At 41.0% G+C, this 18713-nt stretch overlaps 1 long non-coding RNA gene across 1 annotated transcript in view; it reads left to right on the top strand.

The window, feature by feature from the left end:
* LOC116551248 overlaps positions 1-14589 on the top strand; it is a 46502-nt gene extending 31913 nt beyond the window's left edge. The window contains exon 3 of the long non-coding RNA XR_004268795.1: positions 14529-14589. This is a non-coding gene — a long non-coding RNA (uncharacterized LOC116551248). The remainder of the gene's footprint in view (positions 1-14528) is intronic.
* Positions 14590-18713: the final 4124 nt, after the last annotated feature.

Below are 18713 nucleotides of genomic sequence, written 5' to 3'. Positions count from 1 at the left end.
TTTAATTTTGTAAAGTAGGTTTTATTCTCAGTTGATAATGGCTAAAATTGCTCTGTGAAAGCAATCTTTCCAGAGCCAGAAAATGTTCCCGGGATGCTTAAAAAGAAGCATGTCCAAGAGCCATTTTTGTTCCTCCCTATGACAACCATTAGCTGCCACTGAAAAACCTCCAGCCGTAGCGCTGAATCCTTACAAAGCAATTTAGGCGATGCATCCTCTGGCCTTTGATTGGAAAGAGCTGATATGTGGTAAGATAATTTCCAGCCAAACTTAAAGATGGGAGAGATTGCACATTAGAGGTGGAAGGGAAGTTTCCTATAAAGTAGACATTTAATTAAGACTTATTGCTTGATGAATGAATGAGTAAATGAATGAATCAATCCATCAGGGATTTTATCCAAAAATGGTGACTCTCCCTTCTCCACGCTTTTTTTCTGTCTCTGTCCATCAGACACAACCAGAAGAAAATATATTTATTTCCTAATTTAAACTCATTAATGTAAACACTGGACAAATATTACACTCTTTTTCTGTAGCTCAGCCAGGAAATCGGAGGGAGAAGATGGCAGTGTTCACTAAGTCACAGTGCCCTTGTGAGAAACTTCTCCCAGGTCTCAGGATTTGGAGTGCAAGGAGTTATTTTGTTACATATGCACTAATAATTGTAGAAACTGATCTTGTACCCTCTGTTTGTGCTGCTGGGAAGCTCAGAAAAATGTTCTGCAGCCATCTCTAGCACAGGGGTACTCAAGATAGGCAGCAGATACACTAACCCCATCCCTCACTTGATCCCACCACATTTATTTATTTTTTTTAATTTGATTTCATTTTCAAATCTTGTTTTATTTTTATGTGATTGTATTCGTGGGATAAAAGTACAGTTTTGCTACAATGACATATTGAAAGATGGTGAAGTCAGAGGCTTCAGTGTCTGCACCACTACAGCAATGCACATTGTACCCACCAAACAACCTCCCATCATCCAGCCCCTTCCCACCTCACCCCCAACCCTCCAAGCCTCCATTGTCATCAATCCACACTCTGTGTCCATGGGTACACATTATTTAGTTCCCACCTGTAAGTAAGGACACATGGTATTTGTTTTTCTGTGTCTGAATGGTTTCACTTAAGATAATGGCCTCCAATCCTGTCACATTGCTGCAAAAGACAGGATTTCATTCTTTTTTTATGGCTGAGCAGTATTCCATTGACACCACTTTTTTTAAACCTCAGCTAGTTTGTTTTTTGCTAGTTTGTACGATGTAGATTTTGAAATGCTATCTCAGATTTTTCTCCAAGGAGAGAAAAAAAAAAAAAGAAGGAAAGGAGATAAGAAGACAGAGTTGAGTTCCATTCTATAAAGCTTTCAATTACTAAAAAACATTCATGGCTTTCCTATTGAACATCAGGCACTGTACTAGCTGTTGGTGAGTCCGCAGGCTAATGAAGGAGACAAAGGAGAAACCAGGCAACTTATTATAAAGTACAGAGTCACAACAGGCAACTCTGAATAAAGCACCATGGGATGCAGTAGAGAGGAACATTAGCTCTAGCAAGGGGGGTTCTATGACTACTATTACCAAGAATTTCACGTTGCACTAGGTCTCAAAGATGAGAAGGAATTTGTTCAGTAAAGAAGGGAGGAAAGGGCATCTCAAGCAGAGGAAACAGTATATGCAAAAGTGCAAAGGCATGAAAGGGTATGCTGTTTCCAAGACACAATGAGAGGCATGGTTTGGCAGAGTTGCATATGCCTGCGGGTAGAGAGAGAATAGAAAGCCAAAGTTTGAAGAACGAGGAAGTCAGAGTCAGATTTGCGAAGCCCAGAATGACAACATATGGAGTTTAGAAATTGATCCCAGGCAACGGGAAACCAGCAGCAGTTTCAAAGAAAAAAACAGTTACATGGTCAACTTCACTTTTTCAAAAGAAGTATACTTGGATTGGCATGAAGAGGGACTGCAGAGGAAGACTAGCAGAGGTCCTGGGGTTCAGTGAGAAATGCTGAGGAAGAGGATGAGAAGAAAACAGAAATAGAGTCCTCCTCTGCTGGGATGGTAGGGTTCACTAACTGATGGAAAACACAACCAGGGATAATGCTGCATAACATGGGAGACAGAGGATGTGACTGAGGCTGGTAACAAAATCTATACTACAAGCGGAAAAGACACCAGGGAGGGAGGAAAGCTAAGCGTGAGGTGCCTACAGGACACCCGGGTAGAGGGCAGAGAACTAAAAATGTAGATCTGGAGCTTGTGCAAGGCATTAAGCCAAGGGAATTAGATTTGACATTTTCCAGCACACAAACAGTAACTAAAAGTGACAAAGAAGATCAGGTCACTCAGAACATAAGAATGTACAATACAGCAGAAGAAAATATGGTGCCCTGAAATAGGGGATTCTTTTTATCAAGGGAGTTAAACTCATCCTCCTTTCCTGGAGGTTTTAAATGTAGACTATATTTTCACCTACCTAAGGTACTTTGGGATAGTTATTCTTTCAGGCAGAACTACCAGCCAGGTAATCCTTCAAATGAGTTCAAGCAACTCTCCCAGGAAGGCACTAAGCTCATTAAAAGAGCAGCCACCTATACTCCTTAAGTTTTGTTGAAAAAGCACCACACCATAGCATTAGCAAGAGGGCTCCTCTCAGTGCTTGGGAAAGGACAGGCAATATCCCCCAGGACACCCATGTCGTGTTTGGAAGAGGCAGCAGAGGTAGGAAACTGGGCTGTATTCCAGTATAAAGTGGTGTCTTAAGGCTACTTAAAATACACCAGGAGCTATGTGTGTTGCTTTGAAAAAAATAAACTAACAAACAAAACAGAGGAGTGTCAAAAAGTGGTAAAGAATTGTGTTGATGTACAAACAAAAAAAGACAAAACTACCAGCCAGTTTTCAATATAGGTGAATGATATCAGGGACCAGGATGCTGCAGTGTTTATAGAATTAAGAGTAACAAGAGAGTAAGATGGAAGGGAGAAGGGCAAGGAAAAGAAATGAGCTTGCAAGGAAACAGAAGAGAAGAGCAGAGGAGAAAGCACCCAGCAGGAGGCAAAACTGCTGGCAGAGACTGAGGGCGGGGGTCAGAGTCACAGAAATCCCAAAGATAAAGACAGAGGGACCAGAGAAAGTTGACAGAGAAAAGAACTCAAGGATAGACAGGATTTCTTAGGGTCAAGGATAGAGATGTTAACAGTTGAAGAGAAAATGAAGGTTGTTGCTGAATCAATACAATTTTGCCCTGATGAAATAGACTTGAAGTAAGAAGTCCTGAGCTCAGATACAATCAATATCTCACAATATGGCCTTATTTGGAAATAGGGTCTCTTTAGATGTAACCAATTTAACTCTAGGATGAGACCAAATCCAATACAACTACTATCCTCATAAAAAGGGGAAATTTGGACACAAATACACACAGAGACAAAATGATGTGAAAACACAAGAATAACATCATGGGAAGACAGAGACATAAGGAACACTAAAGATCAAAGGCCACCACCAGAAGCTGGAAGAGCAAGAAGGTATTCTTCTTTAGAGACTTCAGAAGGAGCATGGCCCTGTCAACTCTGTGATTTTGGACTTTGTCTCCAAAACTATGAAATAATAAATTTCTGTTATTTTCGGCCACACAGATTTTGTTACTTTCTTATCGTACCCCTGGGAAATGAACATAACAGAGAGAAAACTAGAGGGAGGTGGGAATCCATAGAGCATGCTGAGACCTGCCATCAACAGTTTCCACCACAGGAACTCTAGACCTTGAAATCCTACACACTGCCATTACTCAGGATTCTTTTGAGTGCAGTTAGTTATGTGCCCACAACCTGGGGTCTGTGGGATGATAGTGTGTGTACAGGGTGGAAAGAACAAGAAGGCAAAATGGTAAGGTAAGTTCAAGGTAGGACAAGTTTGGGTCTGCAAAGGGCAATTCTCTCTCTCTTTTTTTTTTGAGATGGAGTCTCACTCTGTTGCCCAGGCTAGAGTGAACAGAGTGCAATGCCATGATGTCGGCTCACTGGAAACTCTGCTTCCCGAATTCAAGTGATTCTCCTGCCTCAGCCTCCCAAGTAGCTGGGATTACAGGTGCCCTCCACCACCCCCAGCTAATTTTTGTATTTTAGTAGACACAGGGTTTCACCAGGTTGGCCATACTGGTCTCAAACTCCTGACCTCAGTGATCCACCCGCCTCTGCCTCCCAAAGTCCTAGGATTACAGGCATGAGCCACTGTGCCCAGCTGAGCCACCTCGCCCACCCTACAAAGGACAATTCTCAATGCGACAGAAATCCATGCTATTTCTCCAGTTGACAGAGAAGTAGCAATACAGGTCAAGGAAGAACAAGACAAATATGGAATATGGTGCCATAAGCATTCTTAATAAAACAAGCAAAGCCATGGCATTCACATGATTCTGGCAGAAAAACTCAAAATAGAAACATTTATGTCATGTTTACTTACCAAGTTGCTAATAAGTCAGACAGAGAATCAGGAAACTGGGCAACATAAAGAAGTAAACATTTATAACAGAGAAATATTTGAAAACTTCATAAGGAAAAATTTAAAGGTTTACATTCTTTGAGAATGAGTTTATCTATTAGAAGGGAATGGGGAAAGGGATCTAATTTATTGAGTGCCACTTGGTGCCAGGTCCTTGATAAGCATGGAACATAGGTACCACTTAGTTCCCTCACTAACTCTGTGTTACCAGTGAGGAAACTGAGACTCAAGAAAGCGAGGCTATTGAGACCCAGGGCTGAGACTTAAACTCTGATATGCCTGAGTTCAAATTCATGCTCTGTTCCCCTCACCATGTGGACTTAGGAGGATACAAATTAGAAGTAAACTTCTCAGGAGCCTAAAAAGTCAGCAACAAAAATGGACTGAGATATGTTAAAAGGAGACCATATGAGGGGATCATCCCAGCCATCCCAGCAGCCTGTCCCACTCGGAGCCTGGAGCCCAGCTTAAGGACTTGCTCAGTGCTCGCTCTCTCTAAATCCCTGACATATCACACATTACCCCCCAAAGCCTTCCCAGATTATTTCCCAGTGGGATTCTCATTCTCTCTCTCTCTCCGCACCAGCCCCCTGCCCCGTCTCTCAGGAGCTGCCATGTCTCCACCGGACCAGTGCACAGCTGGGAGACTTCCAGGGGACATCTGGACTCCACTGGAAAGAACTTTATCTCTGCAATTGTCCCACTGCAGAGATAAAAGCCCGAAGACCCGGCTTCACTCCCTGAAGACCTCCAGCCCCGCCCCCAGCCAGGTGTATGCTCCCCAGCATCCTGAAGTAGCTCATTGCAATCAGGGCCTGAATAGTAAAACAGAAATTAAATTGACACTTTGAAGCATTAATCTAAGTGCAAATTAATATTCATCAACATCTGCTATTTGTTCAGATGAATGTTCAGCTTAAACAAAAAATAGCAGCCTTTCTACCTGGAGACAGCAGGTACCAAAGAAAATGGCAGCCACATGCAGGCCTTCTGCGTGCAGTGAGCAGAAGAGGCGGGCTCCCTGAGGAGACAACGTTCTTGACAGATTTCCCAGCAGAGGCTTGCATTTTTTTCAATAAATCGTGTTCATTTGGTCACTGTTTTCTTTCTGACTCTCAAGAAATCACTGTTCCTTCTCAGAAGGGAGGGAAAGGGAAGCTGGGTGATGTTTATTCCACCTCAGTGCTTGGCAGCCGGCCTGCCCCTGTTGTCTGCCATGGGATCATCATCATCTGGGCAAGAGAAATTTCTTTGCTAGAAAATTACCAGCTAAATTTCAAAATGTGTGTGGACAGAAGTTTGCACGGGGACTAGATGGGATAGTGGAACCATACAGGTAGCTCCACAAGGACGGAGAATGAAGCAATTACACAGAAAAACCCTACACTGTTACAGCCAAGGGGGGTGTTTGATGGTGTAACACAGAGAGTATCCGTGAGTCAATAACATCTTTAGAGCAAGGGAGTGTTTTTTTTAGGTCATAACCAAGCTAACAGTTCTCTTCCTGCCAAAAAGCCAGAAAAACTTCTGAAAGCCCTCCCGCGACTCCAGGTCTGGGAAGATCTGAGAGATATTTAGAAACATAATCTGTTCCCTGGGTAAAACGATGGCTTCAAAGAGCACGTTGGAGAAAGTATCTCTTTACATTTCAACATTTCTCCTCTCCCTGTCCCAGATAGTTGAAACACAGGCACTAAAATGGTAGAAGTATAGTTAAGACAATAAACAAATTTAAAAACAAGTTGTGCATACTTGGGGGGAAAAATGCCTTCCAGTGACTGGTGGGAATTGCACAAATTTGGCAACCTGCCTATTCCTGTGTTGAGTAATGATGGAGAGATGGTGCAGAATTTTACATATTATGAACGGAAGGAGGGTGTACTCATTAAGAGCAAGAACTCCAAAGTTAGATCCTCCAAAGTAGGATCCAGCCATCCTACTTACTACCTATATGATCTTGGGCAACTTAGCCTCTCTGTGCCTGGCTTTCTTTATCTGTAGAAGGTGGGTGTTGTGATGATTAACTGAGCATTTGAAACAGTATTTGCCACCTTATAAGAATCATATAACTGTTAGCCATTGTTATAAACTTAGTAATGAAAATTGTGTAGTAGTAGTACAGAAAATTGTGCAGTAATGAAAATCACCAGAGAGTAACTGCCAATTCTATTAATAGAGACTGATATTAGTAATCAGTCTCTATTACTCTAATACATCTCTAAAGGTGTAGAGTGAATGAGCCAAAGTTGGAACTGGTCAATTCATTAAATTTGTTCTACTTAGGGGAGAGAAGGGAAGAAAGAGGCAGATGGTGAGTAAAACAGTGAATACAGAAATAAGAATGTTGTGAAATAGGAATAAGAGCAATGTGGAGAATGAAAGCGGTTAATGTGATAGAGGTTAGAGATCCACTTAAGCTGAGCAGTCAGGGATGTCTCTCTGAGGAAGTGACATTGAAGTGGAGACCTACATGAGAAAACCCAGCCATCTCCACATAAACAGGGAAAGTGATCCAAAAGGTGGAACACCTAATGCACAGCCCCAAGGAAGGAGCATACTTGGAGAATTCAAGAAACAGAAAGCAAAACAAGAAGCTAGAGTGAAATTGATGAAATAAAGCATCCTAAAATTAGAAGTGAGACAAGCAAGCAGGGGCTAGACATGTGAGGCTCTGGAAAACAATGGGATATCAGATTTCATTCTGAAGAGTAGCAAAAACTATTGGAAGTTTTTTTTTTTCCCCATTTATTTATTTTATCGCATTTTAGGTTTTGGCGTACATGTGAAGAACATGCAAAATTGTTGCATAGGAACACACGTGGCAGTGTGATTTGCTGCCTTCCTCCCCATCACCTACATCTGGCATTTCTCCCCTTGCTATCTCTCCCCAGCTCCCCACCCCCCACCGTCCCTCCCCTGTTTCCCCCCAACTGACCCCAGTGTGTAGTGCTCCCCTCCCTGTGTCCATGTGTTCTCATTGTTCAACACACGCCTATGAGTGAGAACATGCGGTGTTTGATCTTCTGCTCTTCTGTCAGTTTGCTGAGAATGATGGTTTCCAGGTTCATCCATGTTCCTACAAATATTGGAAGTTTTAAAAGCTATTGGAGGAGTGTGATATGATTTAAGGAGGGGTGATTTATGATTTTAAAATATCACTCTGGGGCTATATGTTAGGCAGCTTCTGACATGGCCCTCAGTGCTCCCACCTTCTGGTATGCACACTATTGTATGAACCCCTCTCCTTGAGAGTGGGCCAGACTGAGCGACTTGTTTCTAACAGAACATGGCAATAGTGATGGGGTGTCACTTCCATGATTAAGTTACAAAACGCTCTCACTTGCGTTTTGTAACTCCTTCTCTTTCCTTCTCCCTCATGAAGCCTACTGCCATGTTGTACGCTGCTTTAGGGAGAGTCCCACATGACAAGGAACCACAGGATTCCAGCCAACAGTCCGTGAGGAAGCTGGGCCCTTGGTAAAACTGAATCCTGCCAATAATCACATGAGTGAGCTAAGAGGCACTGGTCAATCCATTGACAGAGCTCTCTCTCAGTCAAGCTTTGAGATCATTGCCAGAGAACCCAGATAAGCTGTGCCCAGATTTCTGACCCACAGTAACTGTGAGATAATCAATATTATTGTTTGGAGTTACTGCATTTGGGGGGTAATTTGCTACACAGTAATAAATAACTAATATAGGCGACTGTGTGGAAAATGGAATTTTAGAGGACCAGTGTGAAAGAACGACTCCAGATGGACTAAAGATTTAAACATAAGACCTAACGCCATAAAAACCCTAGAAAAAAACCCTGGAGTTCAGGGAACAGGTCGGGGCTGGAAAGTGGGTTTGGAACTCATAAGCTTTTATAGGCGGTACTTAAAGTCATGCTACAGCAAGAGCCCCCTTAGGGAATGTATTGGTTGTGTTGCTGCATAGCAAGCCACCCCAAACTTTAATGACTTAAAGCAACCATTTTCTATGCTCATGGTGGGTCAAAAATTTGGCAGAGCACAACAGGGAAGCAGGAAGGCTTATCTCTGCTCCATGATGCCTGAGTCCTGAGTGGGAGCACTACACATGGCCTCTTGAGGGGCTTGGGCTTCCTCTCAGTGTGACCAACTTAGTGCGGGAAGCTCAGGATTCCTAAGACTAATGTCCCAAGAAAACCAGTTGGACACTTCATGGTCTTTTAGACTTAGCCCTTGGTGTTACAAATCATCTCTCCTGCTGCATTCTAATGATTACAAATGAATTACTATGTTCAACCCAAATTCAAGGGGAGAAGACATAGATCTCACTTCTGGATGAGAGGAGTGTCAAGGAGTTTGTACACATGTTTTAAAACCACTGCATAGAATCAATACAGAGAAGAACAGGGAATCGTAAGGGGAGCCCTAGAGCATGCCAACATTGAGATGTTGAGCAGAAGATGAATAATTAGCAAAGGAGAGCAAAATGAAAGTCAGTAAGGTAGGAAGGAAACCACTGGGTTAATATAAGTTCATGGCAGCCAGTAGGAGAATCTAGTTTTAGAAAGTAGGAATTACCATTGTGCTAAATGCTTCTGAAAAAGTGAAATCTGTTAGGGACAGAGAATATTGGGGTTTGGTGACTGAGAGATGCTGGTGGCCTTGACAGAAGCAATCTCCATGAGGTTGCTGGAATGGAAGCCAGCTTAGATTGGGTTGAGGAGACTGTGAGGAAAGGAAAGAGGCATCAACCATAGCTGGCAGCTGTACATGGACTTGTTTAAATAAGTCACGTGCAAGGCTCTAGTAAATCAGAAGATCACAGAATCAGTGATGTAGGTCATCTGGTGCATACATTTGAGCATTTCTGATGCTTGGGAGCTCACTACCTTTATAGTAGCCCATTTAGTCATTGTTAGAAAAGTTATTCCTTCCATAGAACTCACTTCTAGCATGCATTTATCTTTTCCTGAAACAGCACACAACCAGTCTACCCCAGGTGACAATGTTCCCCTTCAGGTTCTTTCCTATAGATGAAGCATTGGCGGTACCTCCAGTATCTGGGCACTTCCTGTCTAGTTTTCATTGCTCTCCTCATTTCATGTGCTCAAATGTGTTCCTGTCACTTCCGCAGTGTGGCATTCAAAACCAAACTTAACACCCTGCATATAGTTGGAAGATGCCATGCTCTGGTCCAACCATTATCCCTAAGGCTGTTACAGGTTTTTGCCAGATTGCTGTCATACATAGCAGAAACCTAGAGCCACTAGCTGTCATTCACATTAAGCCTTAATCGTAATTATTGTGACTGATGAATGTTCAATACTATTTGATGCAATAGTCTCAATGAATTGCTCTTCCATAGCAAAACTAGATGTTGACAAGTCCAGGTACACTGAAGAAGAAGCTGGAAAACATGTTTAGCCCTATTTCCCATACATTGGTGCTGTGGCCTTTTTCTTTGTACTAAGATGAAACACAAAGAAACAGGAAATGGCTCCTGAGGCTGCTGGTGACCCAGGTCCGCCTCTAGTCAACCAAGAACTGAAGAAGTGGAATGGGAATTGTGCATAAGTGGAACCAGGGAAATCCTGGACCTGTCCCACAATCTCCTAGCTAGCATACCCTCTAAGGCTTTTTCCTCTCTCCTTCCTAGATACATACAGGAGGCAACAAACCACCATGGCATGTGTATACCTATGTAACAATCCTGCAAGATCTGCACATGTACCCCAGAACTTAAAGTATAATTTTAAAAAATCAAATCAAAATTATCTTCCTAAAATCTACTCACAATACCTTTGAGCTAGCTTTTTAAACTGTGTTTCTCACAGTTTTTCTATAAAACTGTTTAAAGGTATTTCTAAATCATTTAAGTGAATATTTGCATCTCTAGATTTTATATATACAAAATATATAAATCTATACATATATATGTGTATATATATTATTACCTGGCACTAGAGAGAAGAAGATCCTGAAGATTAAGATAGGAAAACTTTGAGCTTATTCTAACAGCTGTGTCAGTGTGACTAGTATATGCACACACACAAACACGCATGCACATGCCTGCAGGCAGGTGAAAAGAAGGTCCACTGCGCTAGACCACTCCAAAAACCACTGCCTTTGTTCTCTACTGGTATCTGCCAGCGTGGCGATTCTGGGCCAAGCAGATGGCTAAAGTGCTCTGAATAATTTGGAGCAGAAGAGTCTCATTACACTTGTCACAACTTGCCCACCTTTTCTTCCTTCCCTTGAGAGCTTAAAAGACTCTCTTTGGATATGAAGAAATTAAATATGAAAGTTTACTAATGAAATATGCATTTTCAGAGTCTTTGCTCCAGCTGTTCTGGTCAGGATCTAATAGACCAGTTGAGGATTAAAGGATATACTTTACAGCCTTCTCCAAGCCTATAAAATTCTCTCCAAAAATTAGAAGGTCAGAAGGATGGAAATTGGACCCTGAATAAGTTGTGCATTTTTATCTCTTTAGTGTCTTGGTACATGTGATACAAGCATAATAATTATTATGAGCTCTCCATGATGCAGCCCTTCCTCATGATATTGGGGAAGGGATCAAACCATGTTTTTTGAAGTCAGACAGGAAAGCTATTCCAGGCACATTCACATTCTAGATTTGAGACTTTAGGTAAGACTCATAAACTTTTTGAACCTTAGTGTTTTTTTCTTTAAAATAGAAATAAAAATGCCTCCTACGGGTATATTCCTGAGGATTTAAGTGAGATAACTTCATAGAGCATTTTTTTAAATATCATTTATAATGCTATTTTATTTTTTGACATCAGAAAATATTTATTAGTGGTTAAAAATGACAGATAACTTGTAGAATGCAATCAATGCAGTACATAGCAAATGGCTTATGTATTAAAACTGAATAATTTAATTGTAGCACAAGTTCAAGAAGTTTCCGCATAACTTAGAGTATAAGAGATAAAGGTGGTAAAGTATTAAATCAATAAGAAACACGGGGGGGATGATCCAGATGATCTATTACTTATGTGTAACAGGAATTCCGGAAAGAGAGATCAGAGTATTCAAAAGATCAATAATCAAAGAAATAAAGGCATTCCTGCACTAAAAAAGACACGAGTCTTCCGTTTGAAAGGGTTCACCAAGTATCACATAATGAATATATTGATACACACATCAAAACATATCTTAAAATTCAGATATTAGGGGAGAAAATCCCATAAGTGTCCAGGTTTTTCTTTTTTTAACATCACAGTACTTTGTATCTAACAAGTAGTTCATAAATTTTAGTTTCATCGCATTTCTCTCTTTTTAATTTATCCTGCTTGAGTAGAATATCTAATCCAACAAAAACCTTTCTTTGATTGTGTCATTCCCCTCATTATATCCTGAAGTCACTTGTCACTGTATGAAGGATAAAACTCAAATCTTAGCATTACCCATCTCACCCCAACTTACTTTTCAAGCCATATCTTTCCCAACTGCCAAAAATGAAGCCTTAGTTCCTGCTAGCAGCACTGTTTGCTGCAGTGCCCAGCTCCTCTCCTCTCTTGTTCATCTCTCTGCCCTGGTTTGTCTATGGCCTTGTCTCCTCTGGGGGCATTCAATTTTCACCCACCTGTCAATTAAAAGACTCCAAAACCACTAAGAACCAGCTCAAATACTTTGCCCTGAAGACTCCAAGATGGGATCACTCTTATTCCTAAAACATGCTTTAGAACTAGTTGTATTTTTTATGAACGCCTTGACAGATTGTTTATATATATAACAGAGGCACAGGTCAAAAGATACAATTTCTATATGTTGGCTGTTTATTTGCCACACTAGACTAGACAGAACTCCTTAGCAGTGGTGACTATATCTTGTTGTCTTATATCTCTAGCATCTGACACAGTGCCAGATATGTAACAGGTGCTCCATAAATAATCACTCAGAAGGTTTACCCAATAAGCTATCACCCTATTCCCAAAAAGTTTAATCGCAAGATGCTTTGCTTAAACAGTGATTACACATTCAAATCTTACAGTGGGACAGCATCTAATGTAAGTGGCTGACACAGGCTATGTCAAAGAGAATCAGGGGGAGTGGGGACTATGGCATTTTGGAGCAGGCCATCCTACCTCTAGATGACTATGGGAATGTGGTCCCAGTATCATCAAATCATTGATATTTCAGGAGAAGGGAGAAATTCATATTTTTGTGTACCATTCTTAACCATTAGAAAATAAGGCAATTATCTGTTTGTTGAAATATTGTGCAGGTCCGTCATAGAGGCCAAGCCAAATACAACTTTGTTTGCAAAAATAAGATGTACAAATGTGGTAGGCAGCAAGAAGCAAATAGCCCTTTAGAGGTGCAGATAGACTTTGCAGAGTAACAGGTGGACTCAGGAGAAACAATGTTCAGTGGGACTTCTCATCCTACCTAAGAGAAACCAACAGATGGAAAGCTGGGTAAAGAAGGAAGAGAAGGCAGTAATGGTCAGAGTTCAACACAGTGAGACTGTGACATGTGGGACGTTTGAGTGGGCAACAGCTGCTCCTAGAACTGAGCTGAATGGGGAGCCTCCCACACCACCCAGGCAAGAAAACTAACAAATTGGTGATTGCTCCACATCAGTAGCCAATCTACGTAATACTTCTACCTGGTAGGTAGCCTGATACCCACTAACATCAGGTAGGTACTATACAATTAATATTTCATAAGATAAATATTAATCATTAGCAATTTTCAAAGCTGAGATATAGCTACTTTGAAAATGAAGAAGGAATGCAGATGAAGAGCACATACTGCTAGAGAAATTAGTGATACAGAGTCAGGCAAAGTCTCCAGAGTTCTGAGGGGCAGAAGCAAACAAAGAATCACAGCCATTCTTTGAGGGAGCATCCTACTCCTTGAAGAAATTCGGTCATGACTATGCCGATCAAACAAAAATCTCAAAAATAGAGAGGCCATGGAAAAAGGGCTGGTTATAAGCACTGAATTCATTTACATACAAAACAAGGCAAAATAACTGTCATAATACACTGCAACGGTTACAAACACCAAATGTTATATATAGAGAAATTACATAAAAACAGTAATATAGCAGTTTCCCTAGTTTTCTTAATATTTAGTTAATAAATACTCCCTATATTTGACATATTAAGTTAAAAAGTATCATGACACCAATCTTTTAATATTCTTTTATATCTTATTTTTTAAACTTTAGAAAATATTTCAGGAATTAATATTTCTTGTACTTAATTTGCTTTATTTTACTGTTTTAGAATTTTTAAAATTAAGTACAGTTAATATTTTTTTATTTTAGATCATGTTATATAGAATATTCCAAACTCAGTTTTACTGTATTTTTTTTTCTGTCTGTATTTCTATATAGAGAGATACATAGGATGATACTGCCCTTTGTTAATGATGGCTATTTCCGTATAGCAGAATATGGAGTGACCATTTTTCTTTCTTCTTTGTACCTTTCTTTGCTACTTGACTTCTTTATATTGAGCTATATTGTTTTTATAAGCTCATTAGAGTTATTCTTTCTGAAAATAAATATATTCATTGAGAGAAGCTTAATATTTGGGATCTCTAATTTTTTAAAAGTAATATATGCATATTATGCACCTCTGTGTCTTCTGTTTACTTAAACCTCTTTTACCTACTGACTTTCATTCTTTTTATAAAGACAGGGTCTCACTCTGTCACCCAGGCTGGGGTGCTAGAGGGCAGTGGCACAATCAGAGTTCCCTGCAGCCTTGAACTCCCGGGCTCAAGAGATCCTCTTGCCTCAGGCAGATCCTCTTGCCTCCCAAGTAGCTGAGATGACAAGTGTGTGCCACCATACCTGGCTAATTTTCTTTTAAGAAACAAATTGCCCAGGCTGGTCTTGAACTCCTGGCCTCAAGCAATCTTCCTGCCTCAGTCTCCCACAGTGCTGGGATTACAGGCCTAAGCCACCAAGCCTGGCATTACTTACTGAATTCCAAGCTCTGTAATCCTAGAGGGTAAACATTAAGCTATTTTAATACTATAAGGGGCCCTAAGAAAAGCCACCTACCTCTCACAGTCCTTACCTCTCTGTGGATACCTCACATAATCAATTTTCAGGAAGGCTGCATGAGCCACAGACTCTTCTTTATCTTTCACCCTGTAGAAAAAAGGATTTTTACATAATATTAACAGGTTGTTAATACTGTCCCCACATTAAACAACATCATTCATAATGCAAATAATTTTAGTAAATGGGACGTTACACTGTTATGCATATATAGCTTCTCTGGATGTTTGAAAAGTCTTGAGATCCCCCCAAAACCCCCTAAAAACAAAGATGCCAAGAAGGAAGATGGCAATTATTTTCTGTTTAATTTTTACCTACTTCAAAGTTTTCTTTACCAATCTAACTTTCTACATCAGTCCCAAAACAACGACATGACTGAGCCGCAGTCATTATTAGTACTCTGAACCTATGTGCCCTGACAACTAATGCCATGTATAGACTATGTGAAAGGCAAGGTGTGGAGAACCAGACAGGCTGGAAGTGTTCAGCAGATAATTCCTGAATCAGAACATATCTAAAAATAGACAGCAAAAAGCCAAAATCTGTGAAATCAAAACTAGACGAACACCTGCTCAGAAAGAGTCTGGAAGCTAGAACCAACAAAAACGCAACTTAGAAGACTCGAACTAGTCAATCCAAGAGACTAAAGCAAGAAACTAAATCTAGCAGAGCTGAGACCAGATGAGTACATAAAAAGGTCTCCACCATCCAGAAATGAGTTGAAGTCAGAGGAACCACAGTGGAAACATGTAAGTCAAGGATGGGAGGGTGCACAGGCCCAGAGGGAGTTCTCCAGATGACTAGTTACTGGTCTAGGAGTCTTCAACTGGTTCAGTCCAATCACACAGCCTTGATAAATGTTCCACAATCTATAAGACTGACTTAGGAGCCCTTAGAGCATGACTACAGTCCCCTGGGGGTAACTTTATCAAAGCACCTGCCACAGCTTCACCTGCCACAGTGAAATTGATTTACTTACCTATCTCCACTAAGAAGCTGCAAGTCCCCTAAGAAGGGATATCCTATCTTATTTGACAACACATCTTCAGCATCTAAAATGATGCGTCATATAAAGTTCAAAACAAGGTCTAGGTGAATAAATGAATGAGTTTCTGCACCTAAAATTTAAATGCAAGAAACGTGGCTCCTAATTAAAAGTTGATGTCCTATAACGAAACTCATGACATTACTCCTTTTCTCCTGTCACCTAAAGTCTCAACTTTGCAACACATTATGCCATCTAATTTGTGTTTTAAACCTTCTTTAACAGAAATCTCTATTCAAAATGGATGAAACAATGAGGAAGAATTCTTATTCCACATAACAAAATGTCACTTTTCTAAGGGAAAGTGACTCCAAGGCCCCAGGCGCTTTTCATCTTTCTGCTCTATCACCCTCAGCAAGTCAGCTAATCTTCAAGCCAGCCATCCTCATAGTCACAAGATGGCTGCCTCACATGCAAACATGGCAGCTTCTGGTGGGAGAGTAGAGCATCTTTTCCTGCAGAACTCTCAACAGACACACATCTCTTGGCATCTCTTTTGTCCCTGTACAAATCTTAAACAAGCCACTGACAAGAGAAGTTAGATCATTGTGATTGGCTTAAAGAAGTCTTCAACTATGGCGGGGGTGGGGGGTGGATCACCTGACCAGAATTAACAAAGTGGGAAAATGTGCTGGGTAGGTGGCCAACAGTAATTACTACAATTTCATACGATGTCATTCATGGTCTCTCTCGCACGCCCCTTGCCTCCGGCCTCCTCTCCTACCATTCCTTCTGTCTCAAACTCTGTATTCAGACCTTATCTGTTAGTTCCCTAAATATACCAGAAAGTGTCTGCTTGACCAGATCAATTTTTGTCTCTGTGCTTTTGTTCCTCTGTCCAATGGGCAAACACTGACTCATTCTCAATCTGTCCACTGAAGTATCAATTTTCTGTAATGCCTTTCTTGACTTCAAGTAATTAACTACCCTATTAATGTTCATTCCCCACACCTTGTCTGCCACTTCTATTACTATTCACTATTATTTCTCATAGTGAAAAGTTCTCCTTTGTTTACATTTTCATCTCTTCCATTAGACTCAGAGCTCCTAGTGAGCAAGACTGTGCTTTGTTCATCTTCGTATCCCCAGCCTCTAGTTCAGTGTCATGTGTTGTAGGCTTGATACACTGAGAAAATTGAATGAGCTGAACTGAATCTGGCTGTGTGTAATATTTCCAACAGTTTCTCTAATGTAACTCTATGGGGGAATCTTTCTTTGAAAGAACAATCACTGGACAATTCAACAGAGACTGTGCTCTGAATTGTCCTCTACAGATGATGCTGGGGGAGGAACTCTGAGCTGTCTAGAGCCCAGAGGCCATGGAGCTGTGTCCTCTCTTGGAGAGCTGTTCATGTCCCTACTTAGGGAAACCACCATTCTGGCTTTAGCACTGAAAATTTTGCATCCCAGGAAACTCCTGAGTCATGGGCAGAGCAGGAAAAATGTCATGGAACCCCAAGTGGTTCTGTCATGACTTATCTTGTCTCTGCCATCTCAACAGAATCTCACATAAGAAGAAGAGGATCAGTCCCCACCAAGTGCTTAATCTCTAGGGAGATGAGAAAGATTGTTTGCTACAGTGCTCACTGGGGAAGGAGATTAGGAACTCTCACCTGCGGTTAAAGGTTTAGAAACTGTGGGTAGAAGTGAGCAAATTATGGAGACCCTAAATGGTTGTCCAGGGAAGAGAGTTACACAACATTAGTTGTTTCTAAGCAACAACTTCCCAGATTTATGCCAGAGCTTTGGAACCATTTCCCCCTAGAGCAGATGATTATATGCTCATTTATCTCCAGAGACGCTCTTAAAACCTCTTCTTTCTCAGAAAACCCATTTGGCTAAAAAACACAGTGTTTAAGATGCAGGGTTACTCTGAACATTCCCGAATCCCCAAAGAAATGTTTGTGGAGATTGCTATGTTGTCCTAGCATTTGGCTCCAATTCCACATGGCTTCAGTTTAGCAGAGTTTCATCACTGAAGCATGATCGGTTACTTTGGAAGGAAATTCTAAGGAAATATCCAAATGGTTATTTATATGTCAGGATCTCCTTAGAGCAGTTCTTATAGCAATGAGTCTATACCACAAAATGGCACTGTGCATTTACATTCGCTGATGATGACGGTGAACCAGAACAAAACGAAAATTCCTAAGGGAAGGACCAGTCTCCTTATGCAGTGATGCTCCTAGTCCCGTCTGATGGACAATGCCCTCTGCATAAGGATTTGCAGTTTAACGGGGAGCTCAGCCCAGCCCTTATTGACAACTGCCTCTCTGAGGCATGCTAAGACAACCACTTCTCAACACTTGTCTCAGCTGTGGCCTGGTCCAACAGTCTGCTAACCCAAAGCTTACACTGCACCCCATTGGTGGTTACATCCAGGTCTGTGAAATGTGTCTGTGATTCTGAGACTGAAAAAGAACCATAATGCACTTTTGGTTAGGATCCTCAGACTCTAAGCAGTTGGAGACTAAAGGACTATGTCTTATTTATCTTGGAGCAAGACTGCTTTGGTTCAAATCTCAGCTGTGTTACCTACAGCTTGTGTAACCTGGGTAACTTGTTTAACCTCTCAATGCCTCTATTTTGGGGAGAAAATCTTAGAGATAATAATAGCACCAACTTCATAGCATTGTTATGAGGATTAAGTGAATAATAACTATAAAGTGCTTAGAACATGGTGTGATGTATCATAAGCATTGTAACATTTAGGTTATTATTATTCTTTGTATTCTCAGTGTCTCACATCATCTTTAGCTCATAGCAAACATTAAAAATAAAGTTGGCTGGGCTCCGTGGTTTATGCCTATAATCCCAGCACTTTGGGAGGCTGAGGCAGGTGGATCGCCTGAGATCAGGAGTTTGAAACCAGCCTGGCAACATGGTGAAGTCCTGTCTCTACTAAAAAACAAATACAAAAATTAGCTAGCCATGGTGGTGCACACCTGCAATCCCAGCTACTCCAGAAGCTGGGGCAGCAGAATCACTTGCACCTGGGAGGTGGAGGTTGCAGTAAGCCAAAATCGCACCATTGCACTCCAGCCTGGGCAACAAGAGCGAAACTCCGCCTCAAAAAAAAAAAAAAAAAAAGTTAAGCAAGTGTACTGAACTGAACTCAAATTTTCACTCACAAACAAGGTATACGTAAG

The sequence above is a fragment of the Sapajus apella genome, unplaced genomic scaffold (genome assembly GCF_009761245.1).
Source record: "Sapajus apella isolate SASKATOON/1434 unplaced genomic scaffold, GSC_monkey_1.0 scaffold9, whole genome shotgun sequence".
Taxonomy (NCBI): Eukaryota; Metazoa; Chordata; class Mammalia; order Primates; family Cebidae; genus Sapajus; species Sapajus apella.
The sequence above is the reverse complement of the archived record's forward strand: the minus strand, read 5'-3'. Positions and strand labels throughout refer to the sequence as shown.